Source organism: Lithobates pipiens, unplaced genomic scaffold (genome assembly GCF_037356315.1).
Source record: "Lithobates pipiens isolate NorthernLeopardFrog02 unplaced genomic scaffold, aLitPip1_a1.2 Scaffold_6, whole genome shotgun sequence".
Taxonomy (NCBI): domain Eukaryota; kingdom Metazoa; phylum Chordata; class Amphibia; order Anura; family Ranidae; genus Lithobates; species Lithobates pipiens.
Genome location: NW_027507881.1, coordinates 8019227 through 8041823, shown reverse-complemented (window position 1 = coordinate 8041823; position 22597 = coordinate 8019227). Strand labels below are relative to the sequence as shown.

Sequence of the window (22597 nt, the reverse complement as noted above, 5' to 3'; positions counted from 1 at the left end):
TGGAGAAAATAATCTGTTACATAAAGTTGGGTACAGATGGAATGGGACCAGGGAAAGTTTGTATTTCTAGAGTGCCCTGGCAGAACAAGAGATTGTGGGGCTGAGTAGAGGAGGGGCTTTCAAGGATGCGAGGGAGGAAGAATGTGAGGGAAGCACCAGGGTAGACAGCTCAGAAAGGAGCTAGTTGTGGATTGTTCCAGAGGGACCCACTCTTTCAGGTCTCCATGTTTGTGCCAGTCCAACAGTCATGTAAAGCGTTCTGCAGCTTGGTATTTGTAGATGTCAGGGAACGCCAGGCCTCCATAGCTTTTGAGGAGGGCCAGGGTGCTTGATTTAGGTCTGGGGAGTTTCTGGGCCCACATGAAATTCAAATAAAGGGAGTTTACTGATTTAAGGAAGGAGGGAGGGATGTGGATCAAGAGGGTCATAAGTAAGTGACTTATGAATGAGTCACTGAGGAATTTTTTGAGGATTGTCATTTTAAGACTATTGCAGGGACCAAACCAGGAAAAGGGGCCAGTGTTTCATTTTTGTAGAAGTTGATGGGTCCTGATTTAAGAGGAGGCCAGTAGTTTTTTCAGTCATGTTTTGGAACTTTTTTTTGCTAAAATGGAAGGTGATTTCTTTTTTTTGCAAATATAATTTTTATTAAATTTCAAGAAATGGCAAGGCCCAAATACTACAGCAACAACATTCAAACCGATGTGGTCGCAGCCTCGTATTAGCATATCACATTGAGTGGAGATGTACACTAGAGCTATTTAGGAATCTTAAAGTCTGTAAATTTTTGGGAGAAATCTCTCAGTTTATTGCAGGCCCAGAAAATGTGCAAGATTGTCCCTACTTTCTTCTGGCATCACCAGCAATGATCTGTTGCGTCGGGGAAGATAGTATGTAATTGATTGGGCATTAGATACCATCTTGTGTGACAGTAGGAGATGTTGTCAAGATAAAATTGATAGTTTGGGGGACACAGGGTATGCACATTTGGCTACAGAGTATAGGTGTGGACTGTAGAAAACTGCTTTTGCAGCTTTCTCCAGGTTTTGGTATTCCGGCATAGGGCTCTGTAGTTTGGAGATTCCATAGTGTCTTAGGTGGGACAGGATCTCCCAACCCTGTGTCCAGACTTTATAGATTCTTCCTTTTTCTAGTCCCGTCGTACATGCTGTACGTCATCGCGCTAGCAAACGCCGGACTTTCTGTGTGTCCGTGTGTGGCTAAGTCCGTTCGGTAGAAAGTCTGCCGGACTATCCGCCGGATTGTTTGCCGGACAAAGTACGCTCGACAATTCAATCGTGTGTACGCGGCATTATTCTTCCCAGATTTCAGGAGAAAGAGAGGGAAGTTGAGGGGACGCAATATATTCCTCCATAGCCGTTTGAGGTGTTGGCTCATGTGGTAGGTTGTATAGATGGGAATAAAAATCTTTGAATTCCCGTGTGATTTGTGTGGGGAGGACCACTTTTTGACCTCTGGGCATGATGATTTAAGGGGTTTATGTGGCAAGCTCTTGTCCCCTGACCATTTTCGCCAACAGTTTCCCACATTTATCCCTTGATTCGTAACTGTATAGCAGTTTTAGCCTTGTAATGTAGTAGATCTGTAATCTGTTTGCGCTTTGACGCAAGTTCATTCTCTGTAGACGGGGAGGGGGCGTGTTTGTAGCCAGCTTCAGCAGTGGACAATTTATGTAGTAACCGGGAAAGTTGTTCATTGCTGTCAGGGCTGGCTTAGCCCTTCCATCTCTGGGCCCAGCTGTCGGCTAATTGCCAGCTCTCATCTCTCTCCACAGTTACCCAGCTGTTCCTGATCCTTGTCTGACCTGCCTACTTAAAGCTGTCCAGCTCACTTCATCTCTGCCTTCGCCTTGGTCACATCACAAGAAACTAGACATGTGCAGAGTAAAATATTTCGTTTCGGAATTTCGTTTTCGTCCGAAAACTTAATTTATTTAGTTACTCCCGAAATTCGTTTTTATTTATTTTGTTTTTCGTTCAAAAATTGCATTCGTCCGAAAATCCACATGAATTACGGTCGAATCTGTCTTGGAAGGCTTATGGTGTCTGTCGAATGTATAAAGAAGATTCGACGGAGCTAACTATATAGCATACTTTAGAACCCTATTAAAGTCTATGGGACTCCAACGTTCAAAATCTAAAGTGCTAATTTTAAAGGCTAATTTGCAAGTTACTGTCCTAAAAAGTGTTTGGGGACCCGGGTCCTGCCCCAGGGGACATGTATCAATGCAAAAAAAAGTTTTAAAAACGGCCGTTTTTTCGGGAGCAGTGATTTTAATAATGATTAAAGTGAAACAATAAAAGTGTAATATTCCTTTAAATTTCGTAGGGGGGGGGTTGTCTATAGTGTGCCTGTGAAGGGGCGCATGTTTCCCGTGCTTAGAACTGTCCCAGCACAAAGTGTCATTTATGCAGGAAAAAAAGTCCTTTAAAATCACTCGCAGCTATTATGAATTGTCGGCTCCGTAATACAGAGAACACTCATTGAAAGTCATTGATAAAAAAATAAATAAATAAATAAAACAAAAAGCGTGGGGGTCCCCCAAATTCAATTACCAGGCCCTTCAGGTCTGGTATGGATATTAAGGGGAACCTTGTAAGGGGAACCTTGTAAGGGGAACCCTGCCTCAAATTTAAGAAAAAATTTGACGTGGGGTTCCCCCTAAATATCCATAACCAGACCCTTCAGGTCTGGTATGGATACTAAGGGGAACCCCGCGTCAAATTAAAAAAAAAATTGACGTGGGGTTCCCCCTAAAAATCCATACCAGACCCTTTATCCGAGCACGCAACCTGGCAGGCCGCAGGAAAAGAGGGGGGACGAGAGAGCGGCCCCCCCTCCCTCCTGAACCGTACCAGGCCACATGCCCTCAACATTGGGAGGATGCTTTGGGGGTCCGTGACCCCTCAAAGCACCTTGTCCCCATGTTGATGAGGACAAGGGCCTCATCCCCACAACCCTGGCCGGTGGTTGTGGAGGTCTGCGGGCGGGGGGCTTATCAGAATCTGGAAGCCCCCTTTAACAAGGGGACCCCCAGATCCCGGCCCCCCCCCTGTTTGAAATGGTAAGGGGGTACTTTTGTACCCCTACCATTTCACAAAGAAAGTGTAAAAAATGGTTAAATAAAACAAACACACTTTTGAAAAATTCCTTTATTAAAAATAAAAAATAAAAAAAAGATTCCAGCGGCGGTAATCCACTCTTGTTATCCAGCGACGGACGATCATCTCTCCAGCGATGTCTCATCTCATCCAGCGCAGCGATCTTCCATCCTTCTTCTGTCTCCTCCACGGAGACACTGCAGGCATTCCGGCGGCTGACGTTTCTTATATACGGAGGGCGAGGCCACCCGTCACCTGACCCCGCCCCCCTCTGACGCAAGGGGAAACCCGGGGTTCCGGAATGCCTGCAGTGTCTCCGTGGAGGAGACAGAAGAAGGATGTATTCACTGCGCTGGATGACATGAGACATCGCTGGAGAGATGATCGTCCGTTTTTACACTTTCTTTGTGAAATGGTAGGGGTACAAAAGTACCCCCTTACCATTTCAAACAGGGGGGGGGCCGGGATCTGGGGGTCCCCTTGTTAAAGGGGGCTTCCAGATTCTGATAAGCCCCCTGCCCGCAGACCTCCACAACCACCATCCAGGGTTGTGGGGATGAGGCCCTTGTCCTCATCAACATGGGGACAAGGTGCTTTGAGGGGTCACAGACCCCCAAAGCATCCTCCCAATGTTGAGGGCATGTGGCCTGGTACGGTTCAGGAGGGAGGGGGGGCCGCTCTCTCGTCCCCCCCTCTTTTCCTGCGGCCTGCCAGGTTGCGTGCTCGGATAAAGGGTCTGGTATGGATTTTTAGGGGGAACCCCACGTCAATTTTTTTTTAAATTTGATGCGGGGTTCCCCTGAATATCCATACCAGACCTGAAGAGTCTGGTTATGGATATTTAGGGGGAACCCCACGTCAAATTTTTTCTTAAATTTGAGGCAGGGTTCCCCTTAATATCCATACCAGACCTGAAGGGCCTGGTAATTGAATTTGGGGGACCCCCACGCTTTTTTTTAAATTTATTTATTTATTTTTTTATCAATGACTTTCAATGAGTGTTCTCTGTATTACGGAGCCGACAATTCATAATAGCTGCGAGTGATTTTAAAGGACTTTTTTTCCTGCATAAATGACACTTTGTGCAGGGACAGTTCTAAGCACGGGAAACATGCGCCCCTTCACAGGCATACTATAGACAACCCCCCCCCCCCCTACGAAATTTAAAGGAATATTACACTTTTATTGTTTCACTTTAAACATTATTAAAATCACTGCTCCCGAAAAAACGGCCGTTTTTAAAACTTTTTTTTGCATTGATACATGTCCCCTGGGGCAGGACCCGGGTCCCCAAACACTTTTTAGGACAGTAACTTGCAGAATCTTTTCTCTCTGTCAAATCTTTTTTCTCTGTCGAATATTTTCTCTATATAATCTTGGACTAATAGAGGTAAGGTTAAGCACATTCGACCACAGGTTCTATAGACACAGATTGTTGTCAGAGTCATGTCGAATCTCCTATTCTATATCGAACTGTTGTAACAATGAAAACGAAAATAAAGCATTTATTTATGTCGGATCTTTCGTTTTTCGGATTTTGTGCTTTCGTTATCGTTTGTCAAAACGAAAACGAAAATAGCTGAAATTCGGACGAAAATGCATTCGGACGAAAACGAATGCACATGTCTACAAGAAACCATCTCCTGCGTTCCTTTTTAAAGACTGGTTTGCTCACATCCGTTCTGGCTCCTTATCCTGTTTGCTGTTCCTCTACTTGGATCCCTGACTTCTGGCTTGGCTGATTACCCAATTTGGTTACTGAACTCTGGTCTGGCTGACTACTTGATCTGGTTACTGGGCTCTGGCTATGCTTTGACTACGCTTACTCTGTTTACCTTTTTATTTTTTATTAATAAACAAGAGTGATTTAATTGTACTTCTGTCTCGGTCTGGTTCATGGTTTCTGACAATTGCGTTCCCATTTAATACGTGATCCATGCTTAATGAGAACCCCTCTAAGGACCACTTTATGGGCTTCCCATAAATAGCTCGTGTCACAGTCCAGTTGATTATTCATTTGAAAATAAAAGTTTAGCTCCCTAGTCACATCTGCTAGCACCTTGGGGGTCTGCAAGAGGCCCTCATTAAGACGGCAAAAGCGGCGTTTGGGCGATGATGTCCCGGATAGTGTGTATGTAAAAAAAAAATAGGTGTGTGGTCAGATCATGTTATATTGCCTATCCACGAGTCACTCACAGTATGTAGTTAAGTGTGGGGGATCAAAAAATAGTCTATTCCGGTGTAACTTTTGTGGGGGAGTAGAGTAGAATGTGTAATCATGTTCTCCTGAGTCCTATAGATGCCTTACATTGGGCTCTGTGTAATGATTTAGCTATAAGTTTCAGGAGGCGGGTGGGATGGATGAGGTACCCGAAGAGGTATCCGTCGAGGGGATTAGGGGGGTATTAAAGTCCCAACCAAGGATCAATTGTCTCACTGTAAATCCCAGGAGCTTTTCTATCACACCATTGAGGAAAGTGTCTTGGCGTTCGTTGGGGGCATATATAGTTGCTAAGGTCACTTGAATTTCACCTAGGAGTCCCTTAAGGAAGACATAGCGTCCCACCGGGTCTATAAGAGAGTCCTGGCATTTCCATGGGAGTTTACTGGACAACAATATGGAGACCCCTTTTGACTTGGCTGTCGGGTTAGTAGAATGATATGCTAGAGGATAGAATCTATTTTTAAGGAATGGGAGTTTGTCGTTTTTAAAGTGAGTCTCTTGTATGAAAGTGATATCTGTATGTGATCGCTTTAGGTCATGGAGCAGCATGCGTCTTTTCTCGGGTGTGTTGAGACCTTTTGCATTAAGTGACATCACTTTAATGCGGTCCATTGCCATAGTGCGGCAAGGGGGGGGGGGGTAAGTTAGTAAGGGTGGAAGGGGAAGGAGTGGGAGGGTGGGGGAGGGAGGGTAGGAAGAAGGGTTTAGAGAAGAAGCAATTAAAGATTTGAGAAAAGGAGTTGTAAGGAGCAGGGCCTAATGCCCTAAATTCTTTTTATTTGTTTTGTCAGCATATAACCCCTAGGAGGCGATAAAGGCCCCCCCCAAGAGGATAAGCTATCCTATGTGGGAGAGATGTTGGACAAGGCCCAAAAGGTGAGGTCCCAGCCCTCCCACCCAACCCAGCAAAAAAAGAAAAAAGATAATAGTGCAAGTTTTGTCAACATGTAAGAAGAGAACAAAGGCAAACATTTGAACATAGTAATGCAAGTAACTGAGGGTCCACTCATAGTCTCCGTGTGTCTGGTGAGGTGCATTTCTTTGGTGCTCCTGGCAGTTAAATCCCGTGTAGGGGTCTGTAGTGACCCCCAAGTAGGTCACGACCCTGGGTAGGTAGTCATTTCCAAAATTGGGCACCTCGCAATGGTGTAGGGCTATGAATGGAGGCTCATTTCCCCCCTGTGTATGCATACAGTTTAGAACATACATTTTGTCATAAGCATGTCAACATATTAGTATGGCATATTAGTTATCCACTTTAAAACATCTGAGAGATGGGTGCACCCTCTCTCACCGTATGCAATTTCCCGCTCTCCCAGCAAGTCTGACAGTGAGCCGGCCCTCTCCCGGGTGACCATGACTGGTAGCAGTCACTGAGAGGGGGGCATCCTCTCCATCACCCTCTTGGGGCAACGTCAGTACCCCTCCAGACCCCCCGGTCTCTGGAAGTTAATTCCCCAACAGATTAAGTGTATACTAGTCCTGTCTCCTCCAGTGCGGTTCCAGCAGAGAGGGTGGTGTGGGGCACCTCATTCCGCCTCCCAGGAGGGTCACCCCACTCAGCATTCTCTGGTGTATGCAGTAGTCTACAGTTTAAGTCCCATTATTGTTAACATTTTGCATTGCTTAATGTGATAGGTAGCGTGGCAGTTCTGCAGGCAAAGTTCCATGTCTCAGAGTGTCTCTGGCAAGGTACCAGATGGAAAATTGAGGCATAAAAGACCTCCAAGATGGTTGCATGGGGTAGGGGGGAGTGGGGGTGTGATCTCTGTTGATTACAGTGGGCGATGGGATTCAGTGCCTGCGGGAGATGATCTGTGGTGTGTAGTCAGGGGCAGCCACCCGGTTACCAGCAACAGAGGGTGTCTCTCCAGGAGGGGGTTCTCAGTATTGGAGATTGTTCTAGCATCTCGCACGAAGGGTCAGCACATCAGCTAGGGTAGTATTCCAGTGGAAGGGGGGTCAAATGGGTCAGGGGATAACTGGATCAAGCGCAGTGTAAGTGATGGGTTTGGGCGGCCACAGAATCTTGGGAGGAGGGTCAGCCAATTCGGGGACCGCAATCGGCTCTGCACCTAAGGCAATGAGCCGGTAAGGAGTCCGGTGTGCGGAGGGTGAAAGATCTATGGTCTTTGCAAAAAGTCACTGACAGGGGGTATCCCCATCCATCCTTCTGGCAAGGTCCAGGAGCGGTCTTAGCAAGGCCTGGCTCTGCAGAGTGGCCCTTGAGAGATTTGGAAGGACTTTAACAGAAACCCCATCAAATTCCGGCTCTCCTGCATCCCATGCCTTGCGTATGATGTGTTCATTTTGGATATTGTGATGGAGCCTGCAGATCACATCACGGGGCCTCATGGGATTGGTCGGTCTGGGGCCCAGCGCCCTGTGGATCCAGTCCAGTTCCATATGGTCTGGCAGTTCGACCCCCGCTATGCTCCTGAAAATGGCAATAGCTGTGTCGGCCAGATCTTCCTCCTTGGGCAGGCCACGGAGCCGCAGGTTGTTTCTGCGACTCCGGTCCTCCATGTCCTCGAAGTGTAGCTGTTGGTTCACCAACGCCTCTACATGGGAGTTTGAGTTCTTCCAGCGCGGACACCTCGTGATGCAGTGAGGATAGCGAGGACTCTCCTTTGGTAAGCCTAGTGGAGAGTTTCACTGCGCTCAATTCCTTTCTGTGGGCCACCTCCACTTTCCTGATGAGGGCTTCTATGTCGGCTTTGGTTGAGAGCACCTGCAGAAGGGATCGCAGCACCGTGCCTGCCCGATAGGTCAGGGATGGGGAGTGTAATAGTCCCCCGGGGGCCGAGTGGAAGGCTGGTGGGATGCTGTGGTATGTATCGGAGCCTGAAGAAACCACGGGTGAAGCAGGCAAGTCATGGGAGGCCTGGCCCCTCGACAGGTTGACACTTGCGTCTGCTATCTTGAGCTCTGGTGAGTTCATTTGTGAGAGAGTTTAAATAAACACAGAATTTTGCTCTCTGAATGAACTGGAGGTGGAGGTTTTGCAAGTATATTGTTCCTTTTCGCCATTATCTTTTTCGAGGAGTACATAGTTTGCAATATCTAGCTGAAAAAGCCTGGGTGGATAGGAGACGGTCAGGAGCTCAGCAGACACACGTCTCTATCCGGCCATGTCCAGACCACACTCGGAAGGGGATTTCACATATAACTGCAAATATATGCAACCAATACCTCCTGTTTTTTTATGAATTTGTTAAACAAGTTTAGACTCTCAATGAATTTCTTTTTATGTATGTCTCCATTTGGAAACAATGTTAGAGTAGAGTTAGGGACCGTACTTTGCAGAGGAGCCTTGAATTGGCAGTGCGGCTTCACATATATTTGCAAATGTATCCAACGTAAACCAAACACAAACTGTTCAAACACTGTAAAAAAATATATATATATTTTGCTGACTGGCTGGTAAGTGTTCCGGTGGATTCTGTGTATTGTATTGTTCTGTGAACTGCCATGCTCAAGCACTGAATCACACTTTTGAGCATTAATTGCAATACAATATCACATGTTACATGTCACATGTTACATGCTTAGTGTGTTGCAGTGCCATTCATGGTCAATGGTACCTTAGCACATTAACCCAGCGCAATTCCAACACATACAGTGCCTTGAAAAAGTATACCCCTTGAAATTTTCCACATTTTGTCATGTTGCAACCAAAAACTTAAATGCATTTTATTGGGATTTTATGTGATCGACCAACACAAAGTGGCACAGAATTGTGAAGTGGAAGGAAAATGATAAATAGTTTTCAATTTGTTTTACAAATAAATATGTGAAAAGTGTGGGGGGGTACATTTGTATGGCGCCCCCCGGAGTCAATACTTTGTAGAACCCCCTTTCGCTGCAATTACAGCTGCAAGTCTTTTTGAGGATGTCTCTACCAGCTTTGCACATCTAGAGAGGACATTTGTGCCCATTGTTCTCTGCAGAATATCTCAAGCTCTGTCAGATTGGATGGAGAGCGTCTGTGAACAGCAATTCTCAAGTCTTGCCACAGATTCTCAATTGGATTTAGGTCTGGACTGTGACTGGGCCATTCTAACACATGAATATGCTTTGATCGAAACCATTCCATTGTAGCTCTGGTTGTATTTTTAGGGTCGTTGTCCTGCTGGAAGGTAAACTTCTGCCCAAGTCTTTTGCAGACTCTAACAGGTTTTCTTCTAAGATTGTCCTGTATTTGGCTCCATCCATCTTCTCATCAACTCTGACCAGCTTCCCTGTCCCTGCTGAAGAAAAGCATCCCTACAACAGGATGCTGCCACCACCATGTTTCACAGTGGGGATGGTGTGTTCAGGGTGATGTGCAGTGTTATTTTTCCGCCACACATAGCGTTTTGCTTTTAGGCCACAAACAGTGGCGGAATTATAGGGGTCGCCAAGATCGCTATGGCGACCGGGTCCCCTGTACTCTACCATAGGAGGGGAGGCTGAGAGGAGCTCCCCGATCATCAGCCGAACTGAAATCGGCTCTGTGCGGGAGCTCCTCACATTAGCCTAAGTGAAAGCACAGTGTGTGCTCTTTGTCTCCCCCTAGAGTGCAGTACCCGGCAGGAAGAGCCAAGGTAAATTTCTGCCGTTTTTTTTTAAATAAGACTATCTACTGTATTTGTGTTTGTATGTGTGTGTGTGTGAGCATGCTTGTATGTTTGTGAGCATGCTTGTATGTGCGTGTGTGTGAGCATGCTTGTATGTGCGTGTGTGTGAGCATGCTTGTATGTGTGTGAGCATGCATGCATGGATGTGTGTGTGTGAGCATGCTTGTGTGTGTGTGTGCATGCTTGTGTGTGTGTGTGTGTGTGAGCATGCTTGTGTGTGTGTGTGAGCATGCTTGTATGTGTGTGTGTGAACATGCTTGTATGTGCGTTTGAGCATGCTTGTATGTGTGTGTGTGTGTGAGCATGCTTGTATGTGCGTGTGTGAACATGCTTGTATGTGCGTTTGAGCATGCTTGTATGTGTGTGTGTGTGTGAGCATGATTGTATGTGCGTGTGTGTGTGAGCATGCTTGTATGTGCGTGTGAGCATGCTTGTGTGTGTGTGTGTGTGTGTGTGAGCATGCTTGTGTGTGTGTGTGTGTGTGTGTGTGTGTGTGTGTGTGTGTGTGAGCATACTTGTATGTGCGTGTGTGTGAGCATGCTTGTATGTGCATGTGTGTGAGCATGCTTGTATGTGTGTGTGTGAGCATGCTTGTATGTGTGTGAGCATGCATGCATGGATGTGTGTGTGTGAGCATGCTTGTGTGTGTGTGTGTGAGCATGCTTGTGTGTGTGTGTGTGTGAGCATGCTTGTGTGTGTGTGTGTGTGTGTGAGCATGCTTGTGTGTGTGTGTGTGTGTGAGCATGCTTGTATGTGCGTGTGTGTGTGAGCATGCTTGTGTGTGTGTGTGAGCATGCTTGTGTGTGTAAGCATGCTTGTATGTGTGTGTGTGAGCATGCTTGTATGTGTGTGTGTGAGCATGCTTGTATGTGTGTGTGTGTGTGTGTGTGTGTTAGCATGCTTGTATGTGCATGTGTGTGTGTGAGCATGCTTGTATGTGCATGTGTGTGTGTGAGCATGCTTGTATGTGTGTGTGTGTGTGTGTGTGTGTGTGTGTGTGTGTGTGTGTATGTGTGTGTGTGTGTATGTGTGTGTGTGTGTGTGTGTGTGTGTGTGTGTGTGTGTGTGTGTGTGTGTGTGTGTGTGTGTGTATGTGTGTGTGTGTGTGTGTGTGTGTGTGTGTGTGTGTGTGTGTGTGTGTGTGTGTGTGTGTGTGTGTGAGCATGCTTGTGTGTGTGTGTGTGTGTGAGCATGCTTGTATGTGCGTGTGTGTGTGAGCATGCTTGTGTGTGTGTGTGAGCATGCTTGTGTGTGTGTGCAGGGCTGGTGCAAGGAATTTTGACACCCTAGGCGAAACCTCATTTTGGTGCCCCCTGGCTCGACCTCCAACCCCACCCCTTTGCCCTACAGTGGCTATGGCTGGCGGCTGCAGATGGCTGTTCTGTGGGTAGGTACAACTGGTGGGTATCCCTGGTGGTTGCTCTCTCAGGAGAGGGAGGAGGAGGAGGAGAGGGGCAGGGTGGATAGGGGGAGGAGGAGAAGGAGAGGAGGAGAGGGAGGAAGAGGAGGAAACGGGAGAGGGGGGAGGAGGATGAAGAGAGGGGGGAGGAGGAGAAGATGGAGGAGGAGTGGGGAGAGGAGGAGAGGGATGAGGAGTGTGGGGGAGGAGGAGGGAAGAGGAGGAGGAGTTGAGTGGTTTTAGGAGAGGAGGAGGGGAGAGAAGGAGGGGAGAGAAGAGGAGGAGGTGGAAGAGAGGGGGCAGAGGGGAGGAGAAGTGGGGGAAGACAGGAGGAGAGGGGGTAGGAGGAGAAGAGGAGGAAGGGGAATAGAGGGGAAGGGGAGAAGGAGGAGAGGGGGAGGATTGGAAGGGAGGATTGGGAGGGAGGAGGAGTGTGGGGGAGGAGAGGTGCTAGAAGAGGAAGAGGAGAGGGGGAGGAGGAGGAGGAGGAGAGGGGGGGATTGGGAGGGAGGAGGAGAGGGATGAGGAGTGTGAGGGAGGAGGAGAGGGGGGAAAGGATGAGGAGAGGAGGGGAGAAGAGGTGTTAGGAGAGCAGGAGGAGGAGAGGGATGAGGAGTGTGAGGGAGGAGGAGAGGGGGGAGGTGTGTGGAGAGGGGGGAAAGGATGAGGAGAGAAGGGGGAGAAGAGGTGTTAGGAAAGGAGGAGGAGAGGGACTCTTACATTCAGGCCATGTGCTGGGACAATCATGACATCACACATGTGAGGAGTCTGAGGACAGATGCATACATACACACTATACAGTGTAGTTGAAGTTCACTCACTTGGGTTCTGCTCTGCAGACTGCCTCCGATGAATCTGTCCAGAACAAACCCCGCCTCCAAGCCTCCAGATATCACCACTGACCAGGCACTGACTACTCCGATCGGCTGTAGCATGTCTGCATGTGAGTGACACCTTCCGCTGTATAGGAGAGGTGATAGAACACCGGGAGGGAGAGCTGGCCTCTGCAAGTGACACAGGGGTCAGGGGTCACATGATTAGACTCGGATACAAATCTCAGTCACTGAAATTCAGTGACTGAATCATGTATGGGCAGAGCTGGCAGGACTGAAAGAGACCAGAGACACAGGTCACTGGTGTAACCATAGTGGCGCGCAGCAGCAGGGGAAATGTTTGTTTTCATTCTGTCGGCAGACTCAGGACACGTCCCCCAGTGCTGCGCTGCGCCTCTAATGATACTACAGGTGGACGGAGCGCCTGCCTGAGTACATCTGACATTCTGCAGGGGCGCCGGGCGGCATCCCCTGCATTATACAGCACCGCACCTCCACCGAACACTTACATAACACGGAGACTGGTGGGGAACAGGGATTAGAGAAACCAGCAGCCAGGCGCCCTAGGCGATTGCCTAATTCGCCTAGTGGTAGCACCGGCCCTGTGTGTGTGTGTGTGTGTGTGTGTGTGTGTGTGAGAGCATGCTTGTATGTGTGTGTGTGAGCATGCTTGTGTGTGTGTGTGTGTGTGTGTGTGAGCATGCTTGTATGTGCATGTGTGTGTGTGAGCATGCTTGTATGTGCATGTGTGTGTGTGAGCATGCTTGTATGTGCATGTGTGTGTGTGAGCATGCTTGTATGTGTGTGTGTGTGAGCATGCTTGTATGTGCGTGTGTGAGCATGCTTGTATGTGCGTGTGTGAGCATGCATGTGTGTGTGTGTGTGTTCATATATGTATGTGTATGTATACATGTGTGTGCGTATACATGTGTGTGCGCATGTATGTGAGTGTGCATGTATGCATATGTATGTATGTGCATGTGTTTATCAGTGGCAGTGCATCCAAAAGGGTGCACAGGTTCCACCCTCTCTATGACCAATGGATAAATTCATGCATAGCATAGCATGAATCTATCCATGGCCACCGCTGCCACCCCCATATTTAGGTGTCTGATGGATTGAACAGAGCACCGTGAGATGTTCAAACCTTGGCATATTTTTTATAACCTAACCCTGCTTTACACTTCTCCACAACTTTATCCCTGACCTGTCTGGTATGTTCCTTGGCCTTCATGATGCTATTTGTTGCTGCCTCATCGGTGCCCATCAGTGTCGCCTCGTCAGTGCCCATCAGTGTCGCCTCGTCAGTGCCCATCAGTGTCGCCTCGTCAGTGCCCATCAATGCGCCTCATCCATGCACATCAGTGCAGCCTCATCAGAGCTCATCAGTGCAGCCTCATCAGAGCTCATCAGTGCAGCCTCATCAGTGCCCATCAGTGCAGCTTCATCAGTGCCCATCAGTGCAGCCTCATCATTGCCCATCAGTGCAGCCTCATCATTGCCCATCAGTGCAGCCTCATCAGCGCCGATCAGTGAAGGAGAAAAATTACTTATTTACAAAATTTTATAGCAGAAACTAAGAAACCAGTGGAATTTCTTCACTGGGGAGATCTGCACAGATAATCAGTGAAAAATTGAGTAAGCTGCGCTAAATTATAAACCCACATAAAATTCAATGAAATAAAAAACATTAGACAAAATTTCAATAATAATGTGCAAAATTATGCCCATTACCCCCAGTCCCAAAGAATAAGGGTTATAGGATAATTGATCACAGTGAACAACGGAAAAAGAAAAGAGTGCCCTGATTTTCAGTGGAGCCCCAACAGTGCCCAGCAGTGATGCCAGTCAGTGTTGTCTTTCAGTGCCTGTTAATGAGTGCCACCCATTAGTGCTGCCAATCAGTGCCCATCAGTGCAGCCTCATCAGTGCCTATCAGTGCTGCCTCATCAATGCCCAACAGTGCAGCCTCATCAGTGCAGCCTTATCAGTGTCCATCAGTGCCACCTCATCAGTGCACATCAGTGCAGCCTCATCAGCGCCCATCAGTGAAGGAGAAAAGTCACTTATTTACAACATTTTATAGCAGAAACTAAGAAACCAGTTGAATTTCTTCACAGGGGAGATCTGCACAGATAATCAGTGCCCTGGTTTTTTTTTCGGATGATGGATTGAACAGAGCTTCGTGAGATGTTCAAAGGTTGGGATTTTTTTTATAACCTAACCCTGCTTTATATTTCTCCACAACTTTATCCCTGACCTGTCTGGTGTGTCCCTTGGCCTTCATGATGCTGTTTGTTGCCTCATCAGTGCCGCCTCATCAGTGCCCATCAGTGCCGCCTTATCAGTGGACATCAGTGCAGCCTCATCAGTGTCCATCAGTGCCGCCTCATCAGTGCCACCTCATCAGTACCCATCAGTGCCGCCTCATCAGTGTCCATCAGTGCCGCCTTATCAGTGGCCATCAGTGCCGCCTCATTAGTGTCCATCAGTGCCACCTTATCCATGGCCATCTGTGCAGCCTCATCACTGCCCATGAGTGCAGCCTCATCAGTGCCCATCAGTGAAGGAGAAAAATCTGTTACTTACAAAATTTTATAGCAGAAACTAAGAAACTTTTTTTTCAGACGTTTTTGTTTTTTTTCTAACAAAATAAAAACCCCAGTGGTGATTAAATACCACCAAAAGAAAGCTCTATCTGTCTCAAAAATATATAATATATGAAAAAAAATGTCATTTGGGTACAGTGTTGCATGGCCGCGCATTTGTCATTCAAAGTGTGACAGCGCTGAAAGCTGAAAATTGGCCTGGGGCAGGAAAGGGGGTGAAAGTGCCCGGTAGGCAAGGGGTTAAAGCTCTAGGCCTTGAGATTGAAACAAAATCTGACTGTGCAGACAATACACGGCTATGATGACACACATTGCAGTTTGATCCCCTGAATCGGCCTCTGTCTATTCTTCTGATGAAAGGACGGCGCTTTCAGCTTATGTGAAAAGATTTGCCATTATCCATTACAAGAGGCACCGAATCTCATAATCAGAAAACAAAAAAAAAATGAAAAATGAAACAAAGCAAATCCCTCTATAGTGTGTACTTGCCTCAATCCTAAGCACTAAGTGTAATTTCTCTCTGCTATCTCCTTCCTCTGCCTTCGGCTAGACGTGTGTGGTTCATTTCGGTCTGAATTGAAATTCAGACAAATTTTTCATTGTTTCGAAATTCCAATGTATCCGAATTTCCGAATTATAATAGTAACGAATTTAAACAAATTTGAAATAATGAATCAAAATTTCAGACGAAATTCGAATTCGTAGAGTTCCCAAATCGAATTTGAATTTCCAAAGAAAAGAAAATAGAATAGAAAATAAACTAATAGAATAGAAAATAATATCAATAGAAAGATAAAAATAAGTGAATATAATATAATAGTAAAACAAACGGAATAGAAAAAATAGACTGTAAAAAAAAAGGATGGATCAGAAAATAAAAAGAATAGAGTAACACAGAACAAAATAAAATAGAAAATAAAAGAACAGAATAAAATAGAATAGAAAATAAAGGCATAGAATAGAAAACAATATCATAGAATAGAAAAAAAATGTGAATATAATTTAATAGTAAAACAGAACAGAATAGAAAATAAAAAAACAGAAAAAAATAGAATTAAAAAAATACACTATATAAAAAAAGGATGGAACAGAAAATAAAAAGAATAGAGTAACACAGAACAAAATAAAATCGAAAATTGTCAGATACCATGAATCAGACCGAGACAGAAGTATAATTAAATCACACTTGTTTATTAAATAAAAAGGTAAATAGAAAAAGCGGAGTCAGAGCATAGCCAGAGTTCAGTAACCGGATTGAGTAGTCAGCCAGTCCAGAGTTCAATAACCAGATCGGGTAATCAGCCAGGCCAGAAGTCAGGGATCCAAGTAGAGCAACAGCAAGCAGGATAAGGAGCCAGAAGGGATGTCAGCAATCAAGTCTTGAACAGAACAGCAGGAGATGGTTTCTTGTGATGTGACCAAGGCGAAGGCAGAGGTGAAGTGAGCTGGACAGCTTTAAGTAGGCAGGTCAGACGAGCTGGATAAGGAACAGCTGGTAACTGTGGATAGAGATGGGAGCTGGCAATTAGCTGACAGCTGAGCAGCCAGCCCAGAGAAGGAAGGGCTAAGCCAGCCCTGACAAAAATACAAGAACGGAATAAAATAGAATAGAAAATAAACAAATAGAATAGAAAACAATATCATAGAATAGAAAAAAAATTTGAATATAATATAATAGTAAAACAGAACAGAATAGAAAATAAAAAAACTGAAAAAAAATAGAATGACAAAAATAGACTATAAAAAAAAAGGATGGAACAGAAAATAAAAAGAATAGAGTAACACAGAACAAAATAAAATAGAAAATAAAAGAACGGAATAAAATAGAATAGAAAATAAACAAATAGAATAGAAAACAATTTCATAGAATAGAAAAAACACGTGACTATAATATAATATAATAGTAAAACAGAACAGAATAGAAAATAGAATGAAAAAAAAAAGAATAAAAAAATAAAAGAATGGAACAGAAAATAAAAAGAATATAGTAACACAGAACAAAATAAAATATAAAATAAAAGAACAGAATAAAATACAATATAAAATGAAGAAATAGAATAGAATAAAAAATAGAACAGAATAGAAAAACTATAACCATCTTCCGACATTCAAATTTTGAATAGAAAAAAATTCTAATTTGAATCGAATAGAAAAGAAAAGAATATAAAATAAGATAATAGAATAGAAAATAATAGAACAGAATAGAACAAACCATAGAAAGAATTTAACAATATAACCAGTTTCCAAAATTCGAATAAAGTAGAAAGACTATAAACATCTTCCGAAATTCGAATTTTGAATAGAATAAATTAAAATTCAGATAGAATAGAAAATGATTTAATATAATAGGAAACAATAGAATATAAAAGAAAATAATAAAATAGAAAATAAAAGAATAGAATAGAAAAAGCTATATTCAGAGGAGCAATGAAGGTGGGACTTTACATTAAGTGCGTGAGTGCCATAAGATCAAATTTGGTGAACAATTGGGAAAATTTTTTATTAATTGGTTCATAAAATTAATCAATATAATTACAGTATACATTTACTATTATCGATTCCATATTCAAGGATATTGAGTACAATCAAGTGAAAATGATAAACGTTTATACAGAGTAGTATAAACACAAGAAAATTTTCCACTATACACCAAATTATATTCATAAAAAACCATAGATTTAAGGTAGTGCTTGCCCGACAAATGACTCAGATATCCAATTGAAAAGAATGTTGATAGAATATATATAAAAAAGTTGGTCATTATTGAAGATAAATACGACAGTTGATAGCTCTACGCGTTTCGTGGCTGAGGTACCGCTCGTCAGGAGCAAGCGCGTGTCTTCTCTAAAGATAAAAACATGAAAAATAGAGTAGAAATAGTCTGTTATTAGCAGACTAACAATAAAGGTGGGGCAATGAGAAAAGAACCCACCCGGAGTACCTTCTTACGTAAAATGGTGAAGCATGGCAGTAGCCGGATGTCGGTCACCGCCAGCCCCTTAGGGGCACCATCCCCGGGAGCCGAGGCGGACAAATCAGCAGAGGCAACCCACACGGCACCATCCGGCCAGCACAGACCCTCGAGGCAAATCTGCATGTAAAGTGAAAGGTTAAACAACCCTGAAAAAACAATAAGTGTCCTCAAGAAATGAACTGTAGTGATTGTGTGAAGAGGAGGCAGTGTGTGTGGATTAGAAGGGAGAAGTTGAATAGAAAAGTTTTTGATTTGAAGAGAGTGCAACCATGAATGAAATTCCCAAGAGTAAAAGCAACAAGATTGCTAAATATAAAGAAAAGAACCAAACACAACTATGGCACAATAAGTGCAGGTATAAGAGAATAAAAAGAGAAAAGAAGTGAAGAAAGGGAGATTTAAAATAGTGAGCAGCACCTGGTAAAGTGAGTGATCCTAAAAAGAAAGGAAAGTCAACGTCCAATTTAAAAGACGTCCGGTGTGTTGGGAGCCTCGAGAGCCGGCACAGCCGAAATGATGCCCTTATAGGCGCCCCCACAAAGACCGCCCACCAACGTCACGCCGCACACGGGGGGGGGGGGGAGAGCGGTCTTTGTGGGGGCGCCTATAAGGGCATAATTTCGGCTGTGCCGGCTCTCGAGGCTCCCAACACACCGGACGTCTTTTAAATTGGACGTTGACTTTCCTTTCTTTTTAGGATCACTCACTTTACCAGGTGCTGCTCACTATTTTAAATCTCCCTTTCTTCACTTCTTTTCTCTTTTTATTCTCTTATACCTGCACTTATTGTGCCATAGTTGTGTTTGGTTCTTTTCTTTATATTTAGCAATCTTGTTGCTTTTACTCTTGGGAATTTCATTCATGGTTGCACTCTCTTCAAATCAAAAACTTTTCTATTCAACTTCTCCCTTCTAATCCACACACACTGCCTCCTCTTCACACAATCACTACAGTTCATTTCTTGAGGACACTTATTGTTTTTTCAGGGTTGTTTAACCTTTCACTTTACATGCAGATTTGCCTCGAGGGTCTGTGCTGGCCGGATGGTGCCGTGTGGGTTGCCTCTGCTGATTTGTCTGCCTCGGCTCCCGGGGATGGTGCCCCTAAGGGGCTGGCGGTGACCGACATCCGGCTACTGCCATGCTTCACCATTTTACGTAAGAAGGTACTCCGGGTGGGTTCTTTTCTCATTGCCCCACCTTTATTGTTAGTCTGCTAATAACAGACTATTTCTACTCTATTTTTCATGTTTTTATCTTTAGAGAAGACACGCGCTTGCTCCTGACGAGCGGTACCTCAGCCACGAAGCGCGTAGAGCTATCAACTGTCGTGTTTATCTTCAATTATGACCAACTTTTTTATATATATTCTATCAACATTCTTTTCAATTGGATATCTGAGTCATTTGTCGGGCAAGGACTACCTTAAATCTATGGTTTTTTATGAATATAATTTGGTGTACGGTGGAAAATTTTCTTGTGTTCATACTACTCTGTATAAACATTTATCATTTTCACTTGATTGTACTCAATATCCTTGAATAAAGAATGGATAATAGTAAATGTATACTGTAATTATATTGATTAATTTTATGAACCAATTAATAAAAAAATTTCCCAATTGTTCACCAAATTTGATCTTATGGCACTCACGCACTTCATGTAAAGTCCCACCTTCATTGCTCCTCTGAATATATCTTTACAGGGATGGAAACATAGGATTTTACTGAACCTTTGTTTCATTCAAAGTCCCATAGGATGGCAATGTCCCCAATTTTTCTTTTTTTTAGAATAGAAAAAGCAATAGAATAGAATGGAATTAAAAGCATATAACCATCTACCAAAATTCAAATTTCGAATAGAATGAATTGGATTTAGAGTGGAATTAGATTCGAATTCGAATGCAATTCGAAAAATTTAAATCAATACGAATTTGAATAGATGAAATGAATTCCAAAAACAAATTAAATTAATTTAACTACATGAATATGTAAATAGCTGTCAGGGCTGGCTCAGCCCTTCCTTTTCTTGGCTGGCTGCTCAGCTGTCGGCTAATTGCCAGCTCTCATCTCTCTCCACAGTTATCAGCTGTTCCCGATCATGCTCGTCTGATCCGCCTACTTAAAGCCATCCAGCTCACTTCACCTCTGCCTTCGCCTTGGTCGCATCACAAGAAACCATCTCCTGTGGTTCTGTTTAAAAACTGGCTTGCTGACATCCCTTCTGACTCCTTATCCTGCTTGCTGTTGCTCTACTTGGATCCCTGACTTCTGGCCTGGCTGATTACCCAATCTGGTTATTGAACTCTGGCCTGGCTGACTACTCAATCCGGTTACTGGACTCTGGCTATGCTCTGACTCCGCTTTTTCTATTTACCTTTTTATTTGTATTAATAAACAAGTGTATTTTAATTGTACTTCTGTCTCAGTCTGATTCATTAATGCACATGAGGGAAAAACTAGGGGACATGGGGGACAAGGGGACTTTATATGAAATACAACACTCAGGGTAGGCTGAGACATTAATTATAGTATAAATGATGTTCTGAGGTGACAATAATGGGCATAAAGCAATAAATAATCAAATGTTTAATTGAAATCAGTAGGTAAGATATAAAATAAGAGATAATTAATACAAATACAATATATTAATACATAATTAATTAAATCAATAATATAAGTAAATAAAATATTATTAGTATAATATCTCATAATATAATTTTATATCATACAATATATCATAATAAAAATAGATATAGTAACATAATAAATGATGTATCACATAGTAAAAATAAATAGCAGCAGTACACCCAAAATAGACACCACCATGATGAACATATTGTAATAAAAAATCAATGTCTCCGCCCTTTTAATAGAGCCCATGGTATAAACTATGGATACTGTGATGTAGCAGCAAGGGTAAAAGCTCGACGCGTTTCGTGGACTTATATCCACTCATCAGGAGCAGCTGGTTGGGAATATCTACAATGAATTATATGCAAAAAGTTAATAATAGTTTAAAATTGGTTGATACAGGAAAGAGAGGGAGCAACACCTATGGTCCTAGCCCTCTGCTGCTATTTATTTTAACTATGTGATACATCATTTATTATGTTACTATATTTATTTTTATTATGATATATTGTATGATATAAAATTATATTATGAGATATTATACTAATCATATTTTATTTACTTATATTACTGATTTAATTAATTATGTATTAATATATTGTATTTGTATTAATTATCTCTTATTTTATATCTTACCTACTGATTTCAATTAAACATTCGATTATTTATTGCTTTATGCCCATTATTGTCACCTCAGAACATCATTTATACTATAATTAATGTCTCAGCCTACCCTGAGTGTTGTATTTCATATAAAGTCCCCTTGTCCCCCATGACCCCTAGTTTTTCCCTCATGTGCATTAATAGATTAGGGATGGAGACCTTTGTACGGGATATCCAAGGTCTCATATAAAGTCCCAACATTTTTCTCCTTTTATCTCAGTCTGATTCATGGTTTCTGACAATAGCGAATCCAAAAAAAAAAAAAAAATCTGCACATGTCTACATGACCCGTTTCTTACAGTCTAACTCGACACCAGACAATCCTGGGAAATAAACCCACCCCCCAGCACATAACAGGTGATTGATTGCCTCAGCTGTACACGAGCTTGAGCTGTACACTGAGTTTGAGCTGGAGGAACTTGAATGGACTGCACAGAGTCCTGATCTCAACCCGATAGAACACCTTTGGGATGAATTAGAGCAGAGACTGTGAGCCAGGCCTTCTCATCCAACATCAGTGCCTGACCTCACAAATGCGCTTCTGGAAGAATGGTCAAACATTCCCATAGACACACTCCTAAACCTTGTGGACGGCCTTCCCAGAAGAGTTGAAGCTGTTATAGCTGCAAAGGGTGGGCCAACTCAATATTGAACCCTACGGACTAAGACTGGGATGCCATTAAAGTTCATGAGCGTGTAAAGGCAGGTGTCAAAATACTTTTGGCAATATAGTGTAGACTTAATGGTAAAACCTGGTTACTTTTGCGTTCATTTTTTATTCTGATTATTTTTTAATCCTTCAATCTCAGCTGGTTTAGCAGATTAGATGGAAGAAGATAGGTAACCTGTGAAGTGTTGTATTCCTGATTTGAGACACATAGGGCTCAATTCACTAAATTATAATGGTCATTATTTGTCAGAACAACTATTTTTTTTTTTATGTCAGCAGAAAATAGCAATGATATGACTGAAAATAGCCATAGTAATGACAGAACACATACATTGCTTACCAGCTAGTGGATTGAAGCAATACTGTAGAGAGAGATCTCAGCTTCAAATTGCTAAAAAATACATCTGGAAGGACATCTAGTGGACAAATAAAGAAAAGACAAGTTATTAATATTTCATGTCTTACATATGGAAGTGTACTGCTACATGCAAAGACTTTCAATGTGACTGTGTGATCACAGATGTTTGTTACATTGTTACATATCAGCCATAAAAAAAAAACACATGTCCATCTAGTACAACTAATAGAAAAATAAATATAAATATAAAACCTCCATATACAGAATTTTATACCCACTGTTTATTTCGAAGAAAGCAAAAAAAACAAACAAACAATAAAGCTAGCTCCAGTAGGGAAAAAAATCCTTCCTTATCCTTCAGGAGGCTATTGGATATTCCCTGGATCAACTACCCCAGTATTATTACCTAGAAATTTTAGTATTTATATCCCCCCTTATGTATTTATACATGGATATCATATCCCCCCCTTATGTATTTTTATACGTGGAGATCA

General features: G+C 43.3%; 1 long non-coding RNA gene across 1 annotated transcript; it reads right to left on the bottom strand.

The window, feature by feature from the left end:
- Positions 1-15976: 15976 nt before the first annotated feature.
- On the bottom strand, positions 15977-22162 carry LOC143958256 (uncharacterized). The gene is made up of 2 exons (XR_013270104.1): positions 22086-22162; positions 15977-16305 (listed from the first exon to the last, which is right to left on the bottom strand). It is a non-coding gene; the product is annotated as an uncharacterized LOC143958256 (long non-coding RNA).
- Between the last annotated feature and the right edge of the window lie 435 nt (positions 22163-22597).